This window comes from Aythya marila (assembly GCF_965140915.1).
Source record: "Aythya marila genome assembly, chromosome: 2".
NCBI lineage: Eukaryota > Metazoa > Chordata > Aves > Anseriformes > Anatidae > Aythya > Aythya marila.
In genome coordinates, this window is record NC_139043.1 from 32,761,071 (window position 1) to 32,780,171 (window position 19,101).

At 35.0% G+C, this 19,101-nt stretch overlaps 1 protein-coding gene across 4 annotated transcripts in view; it reads right to left on the bottom strand.

Annotated features, from left to right (window-relative positions):
• Positions 1 to 3,926: 3,926 nt before the first annotated feature.
• MACC1 (MET transcriptional regulator MACC1) overlaps positions 3,927 to 19,101 on the bottom strand; it is a 151,030-nt gene continuing 135,855 nt past the window's right edge. The window contains exons 7-8 of one of the 4 annotated variants that reach the window (XR_014316950.1): positions 17,861 to 17,912; positions 3,927 to 4,007 (exon numbers count right to left, since the gene is read on the bottom strand). The gene's annotated coding sequence lies outside the window, so the exon portion shown is untranslated. Of the gene's footprint in view, positions 4,008 to 13,211; positions 13,275 to 14,163; positions 14,184 to 17,860; positions 17,913 to 19,101 lie in introns of those variants that run through there. The other 3 variants (XR_014316952.1, XR_014316953.1, XR_014316951.1) reach the window with 3 other exon arrangements.

The window sequence follows — 19,101 nt, forward strand, 5'->3', positions numbered from 1 at the left end:
ATTGATGAGGAAAATGTAAGTCAAGCAAGCAACTATTGTCATGCATTTTTTTTACAAGCAATTAAATTGGTTTCCAAAAGTGTGATTTCATAGCTACTGAATTCATGCTCTGTAATAAAGTTGCTAATGTGTGTTAGGGGATAAATTGAAAGGTTTTTGGTAGTGGTGGCAGGGAGAGCTTCCTGACTGCTCTCTGCGTGAAGGGGCCAGGGCCTGCCCTGTGCAGGACACAGCTGGTTCCAGCCAGCAGGACATAGCTGACCCCATTGGTAGAGTCTGTGAATCACTCAAAACTGCACCAATTTAGATAAGATTTACTGACAGAAGTACAAGTCCCCACTAGCAATGTTCATATGTTTCTTTTTTGTTTGCATATATATTTTTTTTTTTTTACAATTTTACAGGTTACATACAATTTCAATATCAAATTAGCTGTTGGGGTTAGTTTCTTCAAAGTCCACAGAAATTAATTCTTTGAAGAAAACTGCATTACTATACATGTACTTTCAGAAAGCTATCAATGTCAGGGTCAAAAATTCATATTTGAATCCATCCAGCCTTTTCTTTATACAAAAAACAATAGTTAAATCCCTCCAACCAGCAGCTGTAAGATCTTACTCTCTTTTTTTTTTTTTTTTTAATTTTTAATTTTTATTTTTTATTTGGACACTGCTTGTGTTTATATGCAGGTAGCTTCCTTCCATTTTAACTCAGACAAAGTTCAACACAGACAAAAGTGGCACAGCTCATCCGTTATGATCATCCAGAATAGCCTTTTATATTTATCTAACTCTTCAACTCATTTCAAATGATGAGAAATACTTTTTCTCTTCTCTTTAGTGTACCTCTACTAATCTTCACTTAGTTATTTCACACTTTAAATGCACCTTGTTTATTCTGAAGACTGCTTCTTTGTGATATCTGAAGGTAATGATGATAACATTTTACTATTCAATAGAGGATATAACATTTTGCTGATTACAGATATGAGTTGCTGACCTCACTAAAAATAAAGACAAACCAGAGGAGTGTTGAGTTAAAATACCAGAACTTACTATTGGACTTTGTAAATTCCATGTGCAGTGCAATTTGTTTGAGAAGACTCCAGTTTTCAATTTTCAGTGTAATGTTTTTGTTTTGTATTGTTTGGTTTTGTTTCAGTTTGGTTTGGCTTGGCTTGGTTTGGTTTGATTTTTCTTTGGAGTGAGCTCTAGAATATGAGTCTTTAATGAGCAACTGTCGAACTGGAGAGGTTGCTGTGCATACCTATTTCTGAAGTACAAAGAATTAACTTAAAAGCTCTCTATATATTATATTTATTTATATTATATATAAAGCCCTATATATATTTCAGATAATGCTCCACATGAACAAGAACCCATACAGATGATCTGTTGAGTGACAAATCTAGAGAAAGAGGAAAGATGCATCCCACTATAAAAATCTCTCCTGGAAATAATAGTAAAGCTGCAGAGTGCATGAGAAAAGGAGAGGTTCAGAGACAGTAAGAATAGATTCTGGTTAGCTTTGTTAAAAGGAGAAAAGTATATGAAGAAAGAGAGTAAAATTGTATTTATTTATTTATTTGTTCATTTGTTTATTTTTGTCAGTAACTAGTTATTCCATTCTATAATTTAATGTCTCAATATACATGAGCTTCAGGCACCTAATAATGATAATGAAAAGGTGTTTTGCCTTTAATAATATACGTATATATATAATGAAATATCCTGCACTGGTATTTCACAATGTTATTTTTGGAAACCCTTAAATAAAACCCAAGTAAATTACAAGCTATATACACTTCATAAAGCAGAAAACAAGTTAAGCACACCAAGAATGAGTACTCAGCAATTTTCTCCTCAGTGTCTTAATACAGATCAAAACACAGTTCAGATCAAAGCATCTGAAGTGTGCACAGGAAGAGAAGCTGCGATATTTGCTGCTGCTTCTGATAGGGTGCAACATGCTCAGTCTTGATGTGGTCAAATTGTAAAGTGATAGCATAGTGTTGTGCTCAGGTGAAAGCACCTTCATGTTCTCCTTTACATTCAAGCTTATACTCTATTCTTCTCTGGATATTTGCTTGGCCTTCAAATCATCTTAACTATCTTTTCACGGTTTATTTTGGTGAAATTTCCAAACGCTTACCTCCCATTACTTGATTATTATTTCTAGATATACCATACTATTTCTTCTAGTTCAATACCAATGGCACAATTCATTTTTCTACCAGGTGACAGAATGAGAAGTAGACAGTATTTCCTCATGGTCAATTTTTAATTTAAAAACAGGCTTACTTAAATAAGTACATTTATTAACATCCTTCTCATAAAGTAGGTTTTTAGTTTGGAATTTTGCATAGACCATTGTTCTACAAAATGCACATTAAAAATTAATGAAATCAGAATGAATTAACATAGTAAATCACTTCTTTGTTTGCCTGGCCACAAACTTTTGTAGACCTTTCCTCTGTTTACTTTAATGCAAGAAGAAAAACATTCACAATATTAGTCCCACATGATTGTGGGGGTAGATGGTTTCTATTCATCCTAGTAATGAAGGAATTTTATTTCCAGTTCTTCATTCATTACAATCCACAAACAATAGAGCTTTAACTGCATTGTGAAATATAAAATAATTAAACAACACCACCAACAACAAAAAATTAGACAATTAAAATTCATAATACAAAATGTCAACCCAAGACAGCCTATTTATACATAAGTAAATTTTCTACTGTAGTAGCAAAAGTAAATGTTTTGAATCAAGGAATCAATGGGAAATTCTGATAGTACTAAAACAATGCCAAAATGAATTCCTTTAACCCTGATTTCATGAAGGTGTGGACACAGCAGGACACATTTTGGATGCTATTAGAATGCAAATACTAAACATTTATAGCTGCCTACAATAGCTGCTTTTATAGCCCAGAGCACTTAGATGTCTAACAGGATATGTGTGTTTTCAGGAACTCCTCTTTCAGAGGCTCACTTTGATCCCATTGGCCTTAGTGGGAAGACTGCTTGATCAATGCTGAGTGTTTTGGCATCTCCAGTTGAGGAAACCATAAAAAGTTTTGGACAGAGTCTAATTGTGCTCCTAAAAAAGTTCCCTCTGCAAAAAGAAGTTTAGCTGAATAAAGGAGAGAAGTTTTTTTCCATATTACTCAGGAGACCGAATATCTGTCTGGATAGCCAGATTGGGCTGTAAATCACACTGGGACATCTTGCCTGAGGAAGAAATTTTTCTAGATAATACTGGAGACAAGCCAGGGGGATTGGTTATTGTAGACTGGCCTGAGAAATAATCAGTTCTCTGTGATGGTTCACAGAAAGCTAATAAAATATATTCAGTAAGTCTTTGCTTATTCTGAAGCAGTTAGCTCTCTTGAATGACGGGGAAATAAAGCTACTTTTTAGAACTTCCTCACTAGCTCCTTCTCACTCTATGGACTGTCAGAGCAATTATTGTTATCCTGATAATGACTATGTAAAGCAGAGGTAAGGCTTTTGCAAAACACAATAAAAAATTACTGTGAGGGTTACCACAAATCCTCAATGAGTTCAAAATAAATTGGAGGCCAAATAATGGTCATATATTACTGGTTCAAGTACTACTGAAATACAGAAGAAAAAAAAAAATAGAAATTCCTTCTGCAATCCAATTCTCAAGTAAATGTTTGAACTTGCTTTCCAAATATCTTGCAACATCAATCCAGCTGGGCAATTCCACACACCACAATAGACTTGCAAAAGGATAGGTTTTGAATGATCTTTAAAGTCAACATGTTTTGTTGCTGAGGAAGAGAGAAAAAAATGTGACTGTACTTTCCTCAAATCCTCTTTTTTGAACACTACCCTGGCTAGGATGATTTTCTACATGGTGTGAACAAAGCCATACTGACCAGGTTGTGCAACACATCAGCCTGTTTTCAGAGTCCTTTTCTTGGGAAGTCTTACCCATGGTTAAAAAGTGGGAAGGAACATTTGTTGGCACCATAGTCTCTGAAAGAGAATCAGGAATATAACTAAGAAGAAAAAAAAAATCACAAGTGGTGAGAAAACCAATAAGTAAATAAATAAATTCAGCCTACAGAAGTCAGCTTCGACTTCATTTTTATTTTATTTGATACCACAAAACTATCAATAGGTAACCTATACATTTGATACAGGACCTACAGCATAAGTTGTGCTATTCTTTCCATAACTGCAAAATAATTGTTATAGTGCAAAAACTTGCAGTATTACTTTGATCAGCAAAGACATCCCTGTACTCAGTAAACCTGTCAACAAAGCTAAAACACACAGGATTTTGCACTTTGGGGAATGAAAATAAAACAATGGAAGATTTTTTAAGAAGGGGGAAGAAAAGAAAGAAGTTATAGTCTCCAGAAGAAAAATTCCTAGTAGAATGATTTATTGATGAATGCAAAAGCCTGAACAGGGGAACAAGTCTCTGAATAAGATACCATCTAATAAAATACTATCTAAATCCATCAATCTTGAATTATAGTAGAGTGCACTTCAGAAAGCATTGATAGTATTATCTCTCCAAAGGTCACAACCCAAAACCATCAGATATATTTTTGTTCAGTCTTGTATACATAGTAGCTTCATCTGAGATAAAACTGAACTACAGCTGAAGTGAGCTTTATAATATACCTTGACTCCAGAGGGGGGTTCCTTTCACATTTGAAGTGACATTATTACATACATGTGTTTGTACATAAACGTATTTTGTGCACAGTAAGTCTTTCATATGTAGCACCCATAAAAACACTTACAAGAAATTATATCTATCATAGTAAAATGAGGTGAGGGAAAACACATGCATCAAATTTACAGTTAATATAAATCCATTAGTGTCACACTGCTCTGTGATGTGTATCTCAATTCAGTTACAGCAGAGATTAATAACCCATTATAACCCATTGTCTAATTTGCTGAGGGCTTGAGCTCAGTGTGCATATATGTTAAACCTGTATGAGTCTAATCAAAACAGACTAATAAAGAGAGAAAAATGCAACCAATGGCTTGTTAATGTCTAATATTTGTCTGACAATTGTCTGACAAATATTTTAAATTTATGTTTCAGCTTGCATGTATCAATTTGCACCAAATGAGGTCCTGCATTTCAATATTTTGACAGATTTTTTCTAATTTAAATTCATAGGATTGCCCAGAGAAGTTGTAGATGGTTCTTCGGTTCTGTGATTCTATGTGATTCTATGGCCCTGTTTAACAGCACCCCTAACAATAAAGTGAAGGAAGTAACAGAGTGCTGCTTGCTGATCAAGTTTGAAGATGATACCAAGTTGGGTAGAGCAGCTGACATGTTGGAAGGAAAGGTTGTCATCCAAAGGGACCTAGACATGCTGGAAAAATAGGCCAACATAAAATTCAAGAAGCTCGTATACCAAAGGTCCCTTCAGATCCATAGAATAATCAAATCTGAGATGACTCAGCACATAGATCACATGGTATGATTCTGCCCCATTCCTGGATGAGTTTATTAACCATGTTCAGCAATGAATATTTGTAGTTAAGAAGAATAGTTAAGAAGAATAAACTTCCCTTTTAGTACATGCTTTGTAATTATCCCTTACAAGTCACTGTTCCAGTAAATTTAATGGAAACTGGATTCAGTTATCAGAACATTACCAGAAATATAAGGTAAACACTACAAATGGAAGTGCTTTTTTAAAAAAAAAAAAAATTTAAAGGTGAAAATTTCTAGTTTCAACAATTTTAACTGTTATTCAGTTACTGCTAACATGTACACATGTAAGTGGCAGGAGAATCAAAACTCATTGTTCAATTAAGTTAGAAAATTGTGATACGTGCAAGGGGGGGGGAGTGGGGGAGGAACAATGGAGACAAATATAGTAGTAGTCAGCTTTTATTTGCCTTATCATCACTTGCATACAATTTACCAGAAGAAAAATGAACACAAAACTCATGATGAAAGGCTTAGTCTCTTAATTATCACAGGTGTTAAAAAATCTCTGGATAAGATTAAATTAAAGTAATTTATGTGGAAAACCCTTATCAGTACTAGCTATTCTTTTCATGTTTTTTTATATAGCTTTTCTTCCCATTTTAATCATCCCAATCATTTTAAGCTCTCAGGGGTATGCGCTTATGTAATTTTCCTATAATCATTTCCCCTTAAGGTTATTGAATATCTAGAAACAGTTACCACCGGGAAATAAAAGTATTACTAATTTCAAAGTAGTATAATTTAAGTACAACTTGAAAACATGAAGGGCTACTCTAGAGAATTTAATATGGAGGAAAGTAATCCATTGCAATGAATATTTCATTTCCAAAGTGGAAATGTAAGGCTGTAGTTATAAAAGATTCACATACCATTTATAAAGCTTTAGTTAGCCTAAACTACAAACGTCAAAGTCATTTGTTCATAAATGCAGTGCACAGCTGTGTAAATTCCAGGGTTTGGGGGTTTTCCTCTTGGCAGTAACCTGTTTGCCATTACACTCAAGCCACGGATGACAATTTGAAAAGACAGGAAACATGAAAACAGATGTTTCAACTTTAAAATAAAGGAGGGAGGAGGAGACAAAGAGAGAATTATAACGCCAAAAGTGAAAACAATGAATTTACTAAATATATAAAAAAACATAAGTAATGATCAGATGAACAAGCTGGTCAGGGACAGGTCAGCATGGTCGCTGCCAGAGTCTTCATCTGCTAAATTCTGCATCTTTATTAACACATCCCAGAAGTCAATTCTTCAGTAGATTTTTATAGCATGGTGGGTCTGTTTTGAAACTGATTATTGTCCAGAAATTAAGAGCAATAGAGTTTCTAATTTTTAAAACCAATGAAATGAAGGCAAAGTATTTGACTATAGAATCAGATGCATCAGAGTGAGCTAATCTAATCTACAGACACTGCAGTAACTCAGTATGAAAGTTATACATTAGAGACTCAACAGAAAAAGGCTTGAAGTGCTGCAGTTACCCATAGCTGCCCTATAACATACAATACACTGAGTCAGAGTCTATATTCAGCCTAAATTCACTTGTTGCAGAAGAAGTACATGATCACTGAAAGCAAGCTATGCTGCAGTGGCTGTAGTTTAGTTTGCTGCTCACAGCAACATAACCTAGGGCAGCCCTAAAGCTCCTCTAATTTAAAACTATTTCTTCAGGCCTTGAAGGGGGATGCATACTTGTAACTTAAGGTATTAAAGCTCCTTTCTGCTTCCCCTCTTTATCACATATAAACATAGTTTAACCAGTTGTACTGAGACAAAGAAAAAACACCTCTTTCTGAGCAAATCATATTAGCAAGTACAGCCCAAACTGTCTGTTTTGTTGGAAAGTGGTCAAATCATCTCACGAAAGGGACAGAAAAACACCAATACAAAATATCTGAAGCATATATGTGGCCTGGATATAACCCACAAAATTTGTTCTGTTTTTCCAAAGCAGAGCCTGAGCTGAACCTTCCAGTCAATATTTACAAAAACAAACAAATAGAAAACCATGGAATTCTTGGTTCTACTTAAACTTCTTTTTCCTGTTAGATTGGTATAGAAAGATTTTACACCTGCTGTATATAAGCAGCTGACAATTTAGTCAGCATTTGGGAATTCCCAGATGGCAAAAGAAAGGAAAAAGCTTTTGCACAACATACTGTAATAATTCTGGGCAGAAGAACATTCCTAGGAGAGCTAGAACAACACTTCAATTTACTAGGGAACTTGTTCATCATAGTGCTAAAATCACTGAAAACATTGAACCAGCTGAGCTGGTGAAAATCAAAGCTGTGTAGCTCCATTATTCAGCCCACAACATGGCCCAGGAAGCAATAATTAAGTCAATATGACAAGCAATTCAAAAGAGTCTGATCATTTTGGCGTTTTCTCAAGAGAGCTGGGAATGGTTTTAAGGCAAAAGTTGAGTCATCCTTTCGTGTTCACTCCTGAAGCAGAAAGAAAATCTAGTCCAGTGGATTTCCCCAGCCTTTACTAAGGAAAGTCATAAAGAAAATCTTGAGAAAATCAAGAATAATTGCCCACATCCTTTCCTGATCTTGGTACAGAAATCTTAAGAACAGCTTCACTGAATTACCAGCAAATTGGGTGCTTCTTATACAAAGCAAATATAAAATGTTCTAAAATCAAAATCTACTGTCCTTTGTCATCACAGCTTCCATTTGTAAATCCATCTTGATGGAGACAAATAAGCTACAGAGAAGGGAACCAGATATTTAGGTAGAACAATTTGTTATATTTCTTCCGTATTAAATGTCACTGCATCACCTAGACCTGCAAGAGAATCAGACATATGGATAGCAGTAATCTGGTTCTGTTACTCCAGATTCCTCATTGTCTAACTACATTATGCTCTTATTAATTATTTTGGACTTCTCATTTTTCTCTTTGCTTTCTCAGTGTTTTCCACACATAAAGAAGTCTACATCTTTGGTCAGATTTCATTATTTCTTACAGGGAAAAAAAAAAAAAAAAAGTATTATTGAAATAAATACAACTCTCCTGTAAAGAAGTAAATAAATGTCTAATTCATCTTCTGGTTTGTGGAAGGTTTCTGGAAAATTACTGAGCTTCTGCATTAAATTACAGTCTACAGCTAATATTGTGCTCTTGAGTGTGGCTAGCATTGTTGTTAGTCAATTGCCAAAAACATCTGGGTTTTGGTATACAGTGCCATGCAAACTTGTCCATTTTTTTTTTAGGTTTATGTAATACAGTTATCCTGAGATATCTGCCTGGCTCTACTTAATTAATACAGAAGTGTGCAGTATCATCAAATGTTTTTAATTGAGACTAGCAGAATTTTGGAGGCTGCCAGCTTGCAATCTGCAGCCAGGTACTATGGGCCTATAGCAAAGGGCATTCTGCTAAGCCAGGATTTGTGAGCAGTCCAAGACTTCAGCATAGCACAAAAATAACAATTTTATGTGATTTTCTTTGCAAATGTACATATTAGGGTGGTAAATAATTACATCTCTCCTATCCAAGAGGTTATTAGTCTTTACATTCAATGAGGAAAAATTTTTCATTCTGTTAATCTGCTTAAGCATTCCCATTAATGGTTCACTAATGAACTTCAGTGGAATTTGGCCTTCTATATATAAGTAAAAAAATTGAAATCAAGAACCTTCTATCAACACCTGTAGTTTTGCCATTTTTTTTTTTTTTTTGGTATCAAGAACAAGATGAACTATGGAGGATGGGGTTTAATATTATTCTGATGTTGTGATGAATGATTTCAGAGAAGTAGCAAAAGAAATAGCTATCAAGGAATTCTGTCAACTATTTAATAAAAAATGATATGTAATATCATGAATAGAAATAGCAAAAAAAAAGAAAAAATATATATATAAAATATAAAAATGGCATCTTGAACCAGAAATTAATTTTTGGTTTCACCAGAATCACAATTAGTCAATGAGAATAACCACTTCTATTGAAGCAGCACGAAACGGCATCTGTCCTAGAATATTTTGAAAGCCCTTTCCCATTTTCTATTTAATTTTTCTGATAAATACTTTGTTTGACCAAATTGAGGGGACTCTAAGGATTGGTGAAGCAGCTCTATGAACTGAATTATGGAAAGACAGTCATGTGAGAAGCATGGGATTAAAAAAAGAAAAAAAAAAAAGTTCTTTTTAGGGAGAGGTAAATATATGTATCACCGTGCTGAATGATGGAGATGATATGAAAGGAGAAAAGGAGAGGAGATGATGATACTCTACATTTTGAACAAGCTGACTAGGGACTGAAAACTAAATGTTGACCTGCTAAATGTGAGCTGTGCAATTCAGACTTTCCCTCTGTTTTTATCTAAAATGGCTTATTGTTTATTTGGTAATTGATTTTGGCCAACAGAATTTATTTTAATACTAAATTATACAAAAGATAGAAAGTTGGCTGTCTTTGTATTCAGGACATTTACATTAACTTCCACAATAATAGGACAGCTATGAACACGCCTATAAGCTAGCATTTTAATGTACTGATTTTGTGCTTAATTCCTTTGGATTGCTTGTGTAAATTTTATATTATTATTTGAAGTTAACCAAATGACAGCAGTTTCCAATTAAGTTAAGTGAAATTTATTAAAAAAATTGGTCTTACATTTCCTTAGATAGAAGCAAACTTTCACCCAATGCAGAGCTCAAAGAATAAACCCTTTAAAGCAAACTGACAGGTTAAAGAGCAAGGTTCAAAATGACAAAGGTTTTAAGCAATGAAGATTCAGGAAAGACTAAAGGAATATTTCCCTAAAAACTTGAGTGAGAGATGTATCTCAATTGTGAGAACTATTGCTGAGATTTGTTTGACACTATCATAATGTATCCAGCATAGTTATAAGCATTTGCAAAACAATTGCATTTTTGAGAGGAACACTATAACTACGAATTACTTATCTACAATGCTGTGATCCAGAAAAAAAATCTATAAATAATAATAATAACAATAACAATAATAATAATAATAATAATAATAAAATAAAAGCAAGAGACCTGCTATTCCAAATAAATATTTCAATACCCATTCTTTTGGTTTTGTATCAGTTTCACTAGTTGACACTCATGAAGCCAAGATTTAAATTTTAGAGTGTTATTTGCCTCACAGGTTTCCTGAGTGGTTTGACATATTTCTAAAATAAATAAATAGATAGATAGAGAAATAAAAATATGGGAACTTCCTGATTTTTTCCATTTGCCTATATGAGAAAAGTGACAAAAGTCTGTGGAACTGGAGAAAAGAAAAAGAAGAAAATTAAAAAACAAAACCAAACACAAACATTTGTTAAAATTTAAAAGCAAACAACAAATCTTGGGCACTTGACCTTTACTACAGAAGTCTAGTCAGTGTAACAGATGTGTTTGGAATGTATACTTGCGTTGAGTTTAGCAAGAAATTTCACACACTGCAAGAAGATTAATGATGGATACATAATGAAGCACTTTCCATATGTCAAAACAAACCTTTCCCAGCATTTTTTTTCTTTTTTTTTTTTTGCTAGAATTCTGTAAGAATAATTGCAGACGTTAACTTCTCCGTGTAATTCATGAACCCAAGAACCTGCCTCAGAAAAAAAGGCCAAATTACCTACGTTGGCTGGAAATGGGTGATACGGATTTCTGAAACAACTACTCCAAGAAATGTAGTCGCAGCAAAATGCTCAAAATCACTCATTTATATCAGAAAACTTTATATTCAATCACTTTGAACCTGTGTGATGATCAGCATGTCTGTTGTGGTTTAAGCTGGCCAGTAGCTAAGCACCACATAGCCATTCACTCACCTTCTCCCTGCCCTCTGTGTGATGGGGAAGAGAATCAGGAAAAAAATGAAAGACTGTGGATTAAGATAAAGACAGATTATTAGGACAGAAAAGAAAGGAAAATAATAATTATAATAATAATAACAGCACTGCTAATAATAATGTGTACAAAACAAGTGATGTGCAATACAATTGTTCACTACCCACTGCTTTTGCCCAGCCAGCTATCCCTGAGCAGCCAGTCCCCCCACCCTGGCCAGCCACCCCATATTAATTTTCCAGCATGATGCCACATGGTATGGAATACCCCTTTGGCCAGTTGGGGTCAGCTGTCCTGGGTCTCTCCCCTTGCAGCTCCTGCTGCACCCCCAGCCTGCCCACTGGCAGGATAGCATGAGAAGCCAAAAAGTCCTTGGTTTAGTGTAAGCACTGTTCTGCAGCAATTTAAATATCAGTGTGGCATCAACATTATTATCATTCTAAATCCCAAATGCAGCACCCTACCAGCTAGTAGGAGGAAAATTAACTCTATCCTAGCTGAAACCAGGAAAATGTCACAACTTTGGCTACACTTCTCCACTCTCTTCTGTAATCTGTGATCCACATTTTAAACTTATTTCAGACTTTCTTGTGAATGCAGCATGCATAATAGTACAGCTTGGCCTGGATCGTGATTTCTCCACAGGAGAAGGTTAGAAATATAAGATTAGAGAGCAGGTGTTTTAGGACTAATAGGCCTACAGAATCCCACAGGTTACTTACTTTCTCTGTATTTAAATTCAGGGTCAGACTTTCAAAGAATGCCTTCCACTTCTGTAAACACAGAATTCACTTGCTCTTTAGAAGGGATAGTCATCAAATTATCATGCATATAGGTCTCATCACAAGCATTTGAATAGCTATCATTTGAGTACTGTTTCATTGTCTTGGTAATACTTGCTTTTGAGTTGCTTTGCTCTTTTTTACATGCAGGGGTGAATTAGAGGAGTGCACAGTCAGCAGTACTATGGATATTATGTTTCTTCCTAATTCTTTAGTACATGTCCAAGTAATAACAGAAATGTGAAAATTAAAGAATATGTCTATTAAGAGAAATACAGCAAACAAATGTTTGTGGCTTTTTTTGTTTGTTTGTTTGTTGTTGTTGTTGTTGTTTTTTTTTTTCCAATTTATTGTTTGATAATATTGTTTGATTTTTTAATATTTTTTTTTATTATTTTTTTTTTAGGAGCTTTGTTTTACTTATACAATCCTTTGTATCAGTGCTGACTTGAAGGTTGTAATGAACTTGTCTTTCATTTTCCTTTTCCACAGTAGGTGACTACAGTGCATATGTTATAATTTGATGAGTTTATTTTTTATGTAGATTCATAAACCATAGCAACTGAATATTTCAAGGTTTATTTTGTAAAGTCTGTGATGATCATTTTCTGTCTGGGCTGGCATGTTCTCCTTAAATGGTTCAAATTATTTCCTCAAGTTGGCCTCTAAGCCAACTTCTGGGATTCTCGATACATAGAAAAAAAATACTACGTAGTTGTATTTCATAGAATCATAGAATGGCTTGGGTTGGAAGGGTCCTTAAAGACCATCTAACCCTGCCATAGATAGGGATGCCACCCCCTAGATCAAGTTGGCCAAGGCCCCATACAGCCTGGCCTTGAACACCTCCAGGGATGGGGCATCCACAGTTTCTCTGGGCAACCTCTTCCAGTGCCTCACTACCCTTCTACAGTGAAGAACTTCTTCCTATATGTAATTTATATCTATCTTTTAGTTTATGACCTTTCCCCTTTGTCCTATTGTTATCTACCTGAGTAAGGAGTCCTCCTCCATCATTTTTATAAGACCCATTTAAGTACTGGAAGGCTTCAATGTGTTCTCCCTGGAGCCTTCTCTTCTTCAGGCTGAACATCCCCAGCTCTTTCAGTCTTTCTTCATCGGAGAAAAAAGATTCATAGGAGATTTTCACAGCACTGCAGCTTTTCTAAACAGAGATGATGGTGTTATGCATGAAGATTGAAAGCCAGACATTTGGTGCTACCTTCAGTGTTCCCAAAACTATTTTTGTACCTGTAGCCAAATGGGTGTTGATACATTCTGTATACATGTTACCCACCCACACTTCTGTGTACTGAGCTGCTGAGAAGATGAGGGTCATGGCAGTTACAACCCTCAAAGAGAGAAAACTCACTTCAGCTTCATTTTCAGCTGAATTGTTCCTAGCCTCCATTTTACTGACATCAGGTGTGGTAGGTGTCTGGAACAGTGACTCAGGGTGAAACTAAGATATTGTATGTGGTTGTCACATGTCAGTTCATTAACACAGAAGACGACATTTAATCTGCTGCTAATTTGTGTTTTGAATGGACTTGACCTTACCATAACTGGTATCTCAGTGATTCATGTTGATACCTTGTTATGCATTAGGAAAGTCTTTTATAGCCATCAGGACATCAATTTATAATTAGTACAAAGGCTCATCTAAGTAGTCTAACTTTGCAAGTGAAAAGACTGAGACACATAAACATGTCTCAATGCTGACTACATGTTTAAAACTGCAGCTGGTGCTTAGTTGTGACACTGATAGCAGAGTCATAGCATATGAACATCTTCCACTCAAACACAATTCAGGGAATGGTATGTGTTACCAGCTTGACAAATGATGAGGGAAAAATACACCTATAATATTTTCATAATTATAGTCATTTCAATACCAGGGCAAGCCAATTTTACACTATTTCTTCCAAGCTTGAAATCATACAACAGGCTCTTCATTAGCCTATAATAGTACTTTCAGGAACAGTAATGTCCTCTTACTTCCTGATTATGTCTTATTGTATCCATGATGATGTTATTCTGTCTTGGACAGTTTGCAAACTTCCTTTCCTGGAGGCTTAAGGTAAAATAAAAGATTTTAGAACTGGAACTCTTCCTGCACATTTCAGCAATAAAGATTTTTAAATGCTACCCCTTGTTTTGCTTCTATGCTGAAAGGTTCATAATTACAAGATTGACAATTTTGCAGATTTTATGGAGTATTCACTACCACTCAAAAAGTGAGCTCAGAGTTTCAATCGTATGAACACAACTGCTGAACAATTTTGTAAGATTCATTGTGAGTTTATAATATAGTCCATCTATCTATTCTTGAGCAATTGTAAAACCTATCCAGAAACATTCATTCTTTAATGAGCAATAATCTTAAATGTTAAGATGGAATCATTAATGTACTAATAACTCATTTTATAGAGTTTATTAAAAAATCATTCTCACATTATTATGATTTTCCCTTATATGGAGACACGAAAACAAGCATATAGATATTGTATTAATGATGTCACAGAAAGAATGGTTTCACTGGAAAAATAAAGTAGATGCCACTAATATTCCTGTTCTTTGTTTATCATGTAGCCTAAGTGGGGTGAGGTAAGAGAAAAGAGGGAGGCTTAGTGATAAAGCTCTCAATACTGAAATGAAAAAGAATGAAGCATTAATAGTATTTCTGATCCTTAAGGTTGCTGCCCACTTTCTCCTTTTCAGTTTCACTGTCATTACTAATGTAATTGAAACATTTTTTAATTAGTCTAATTCAAAGTACTTCCAGCTGAGACCCTGAGCTGTATGCATATATAATACCTACACTTTTCTTTCTTTCTTCCTTTCTTTTTGTTTTGTTTTCAGACCACTGAAAGTTCATCTAATATAACTTTTTATGCAGCCTAAAATATGCATATAAAATTAAATGTATATGAAAAAATGATATACAGTTTATAGGAATCCATACTCTAACAAAACTTTACTATGAAAACCAATTGCATTTTATTGTCTTCATAGGTTAGCTTCCTGGACTGCAAGAAGTATCCAACTGCCAAATATTTTTTGATAGAAATGATCATGCTGGGATATACATTTTGCAAAAGATGCTAATGCCAGAGAAAGGTTACCTGTGCATTTATTAAGAGGTTTAAGAAATACAGGCAAGCCACATTGTAGGTCTACCAAGTAAATCTGAAATGATAATATTTTCAGTTGCTTAATATTAAGAGTCATTATTTACTCTTAAGTTGATCAGACTCCCCTTAATGATTGTGTGGTGGGTTAGTCTAGCACTCACACAGCTGTGCTCTCACTCCCCCTTTCCCCATCAGGACTGGGGAGAGAAAAGGAAGACCAAAATTGAGAAAACTTGTGGGTTGATGAAGAGACACTTCTATAGGTGAAGGATATAATTAAAAACAAACAAACAAACAAACAAACAAACAAAAAACAACATCAACAAAAAAAAAAAAAAACACACACACACACAAGTGATGCAGTCAATCACTCACCACCTCCCACATGCAGACTGATGCCTAGACATGAGCAATGTCTATCTTGGAATGCAATGCCCTCCTTGCTTCCTCTATTCCAGTTTTATAGCTGTTCATGGTGATGTGAGCTATAGATTATCTTTTTGGCCAAGTCAGGTCAGATGTCCTAGCTGTGTCCCCTCCCAGCTTCTTGCCCACCTCCAGCCTACTTATTGGATGGGTGTGGGGAGGGAGCAGAGAGTTTCAGGTGGTAAAAAGAGCAGGTCTTGATGTTCTGCAAGCACTGGTCAGCAGTTGCCCAAACACTGTAGTGTTATCAACACCGTTTTAACCACAAATCCAAAATACAGCACCATATGGGCTGCTATTAAGAAAGTTAACTCTTGGCATGTACGAATAAACATTTTTATTTTTTTTTTTTTCAATTAAGAATCACAGTCAGAGCAATTCTTTGGGAAAAGTCTTCTTTCTCCAGTGGTTTGATAATTGTGGTCCACATAAGGAATCACAGTGTGTTTTTACCGGTACATTTTAAACTTTTATTATCCTTTGGGTAGGGAATTTGATCTGTTCTGAATAGGGAGGGAAAGAATTCACAAAAGGACTCTATTCCTACAAATACAGCTATTTACTAGTGCAGGGTTATTAGTATCTCCCCTGTTATGCATGCAGGAACACCATGCAACTCAGGGTAAGAGCTCAGGCACAAATTTACTAGCAGAAGTGAAGACATCAGTCTTTATAGTACTGGCCAATGCAATGAATTGACCACAACCCAGAACTTCTACATCTCAGAATCCTAACCAAATTCTACACCTTTGCTTAAGTGTAATTTCAGTAACAGCCACACCACCATTGGAATGCTAATCTTGTATACATGTTAAAGTCCCACAATAACAGGATTTCATCTGATCTTCCATTGCCAGAATAATATACTGCAAATGCAAGTACATTATTATTGATCAAGTATTATTGATCATTTAAGACAAGTCAAAAAAGCCATCATCTACACTATTGTTCAGCCCTCCCTGTTTTCCAAACACTACTGTATCCCTAACAGAGAAATCTTACTCTTTCTCTTGCCCAAACAAGTTGCACAATGTTTCCCTGTTGCCTAGCATAACCAGCAGTACTAGTATGAGTGCAAACTTATAAAAACCAAGCAGCAAATGCAGTTCATCTTTCCTGCTATTCTAAGCCAAACCCTAATCCTAAATTTTTACTCTAGCAGTTATTTAATGTGTTGCCCAAATCCCTACCAATAACTCAAGAACAGAGAAGAACCTTGGTTTTAGCAAGCGATTCCTTCAAGCAGAATACTAGGTAAAATCTTCCAGCTCCTAGCAATACTTGTCCAAACCCTTAAGCTAAACCCACCACCAGCTGAGAGCAGGTGTCATCTACTAGCACATACCACTGCCATCAATAAAAGGTTCAAAGATATAAACTGGTTACGTGTACCACAGGACCACCCCTTGTATTCTGCTTGTCCTTTTTGTGCCTTCCTTAGTCATCATGTCTGTGTGTAGAGAACACTTGCGGAGAATCCCTTACAATACCTCTACTTATCTGCTGCAGCTTTTTCAGTAAGGTAGCAATTTTCAAAAGAGTAAAAGGTAGCTGTAAATAGAAGAGGAATGAGCTACTAAAGCACTCAAGCCCTGAATTAAAGTGCAGCAAGGACTATTTAAGTTAGACACTAAGAATACTTTTCCATTGTATAAATAGCTAGTTACTGAAACAGATTCCTGAGATGATGCTGTTGTCTTTCTTATATTGGAGGAGGGAGGTAAAAAGTGTCAAGGTTCTATGCAGGAATTACACAAACATGGCCTCACTCAGGAAGAGGAGGTCTTATGTCCCCTCTTAACTTTGTTTTCTATGATTTCTATCCATATGGTAGAATTAAGTAATACAAGAGTGAGCTAAACCAAAGAGGAGTCTATCTCTGGACTCCTGCAGTGAATAATGCTGTGTCCCAGACAAGCTGCGTGTTGGAATGACCTAGCTGGTTTCTTTTTAAATATCAAACACAAAATGATGCTGATGTTTCTTCACTGCATCTTGATTTTTAGTTTATGTTTTGCATTATTTAAATACCAGTCAGACTCAAACTCCGGAATGCTTTCAAAAGACAGAATTTGTGCCTTCACAAGAATAATTCTAATACACTTCTGTTCTTAAGAATGGTCACATCTATTTGTGAGTCTTCTGGTAGGGTGTTTTTCAAAAAGGGATTTTGAAAACAAGGCAGACTTACCTATGACTCAGAACAAGTTTGGTTGAAGAATACCAATGAAATTCAATTTTAGCTGTAGTTTAAAAATAAAATATAAAATAAAATAAAATAAAATAAAATAAAATAAAATAAAATAAAATAAAATAAAATAAAATAAAATAAGATAAAATAAAATAAAATAAAATAAAATAAATAGAAAGGATATTTGCATAGTTTTTAACCATCAGGATTGAGAGCATGGTCAAACACACTTCAGAAACATTAGCTTCTAGCTTTAAAGAGAGAAAAAAAACCCTCTAGATCATGAAAATGGGCTATGAAAATAGTCATCACAACATCAGTACCTTACATTTTTAAAATTAACAAAAAAAAAATCATGTATTTCAATTATAATACAAATATCTGTATTACTCAGTGTTGCGATACTCTGACACCTTGGTCAGAGTATCCTCCAAAGGACTTTAAGACAGTCAAGACCTTTAAATGAAATCAGCAAATCTTTTTTTGTCAAACCAAATATCTGAACAGAAAGGAGTGGCAAACAGCATGAACCTACACAAGTGAAATACATAAAAAGAAAACATAGAAGAAAGTATCACAAAAGAAAGAGGTGCAGAACACAAATAGTTTAACTGAAAGCTGAAAAGGTATTTTAGGAGCATAAGGAGAAATAAAAATCTCTAGATGATTTATAGAAGTGAGAAGAAATGGTATGCTTTAGCACTTAGCACTGTAACTATTGCATAATGCACTACCTGACTGCAGAATCCCCAGCAATTAATGCAAGTGTTATTTCTTTCTCATGGACTGTACTCTGGCATAACATATATAGGAAAGAACAGTTACCAGGAATGATTTCCTAAATGCTCTGGTCTGATTAATGTAAAATGAGGCCGGTTTTAGTTTCAGTGGTTAAATTCTGCTCATAAGGACCATTGCCCTGTTAGTTTGGATATATTTATCTCCCTAATAAAATTAATAGTGTGTTAGTTTGTTTTGTTTTGGCTTGGTTTGGTTTGGTTGGCTGTTTTTCTCTGTGGATCCTTAACTAACAACAGGAGAGATTTCAGTCATTGTCCATTACACTTTTAGAACAACTCCTGTTATATCACTGGAAAAGGCACTGTTGAAAGCAAATGTCTTCTCTGTTTTATTGCATTGTTCTTTGTTCCCACTGAGGCATCTTAAAATGGTGTGGCTTTAGCCAACTGACTGTAGAAATAAAATCACTTATTTGAAAAATCTTCCATAGAACTAGAAAT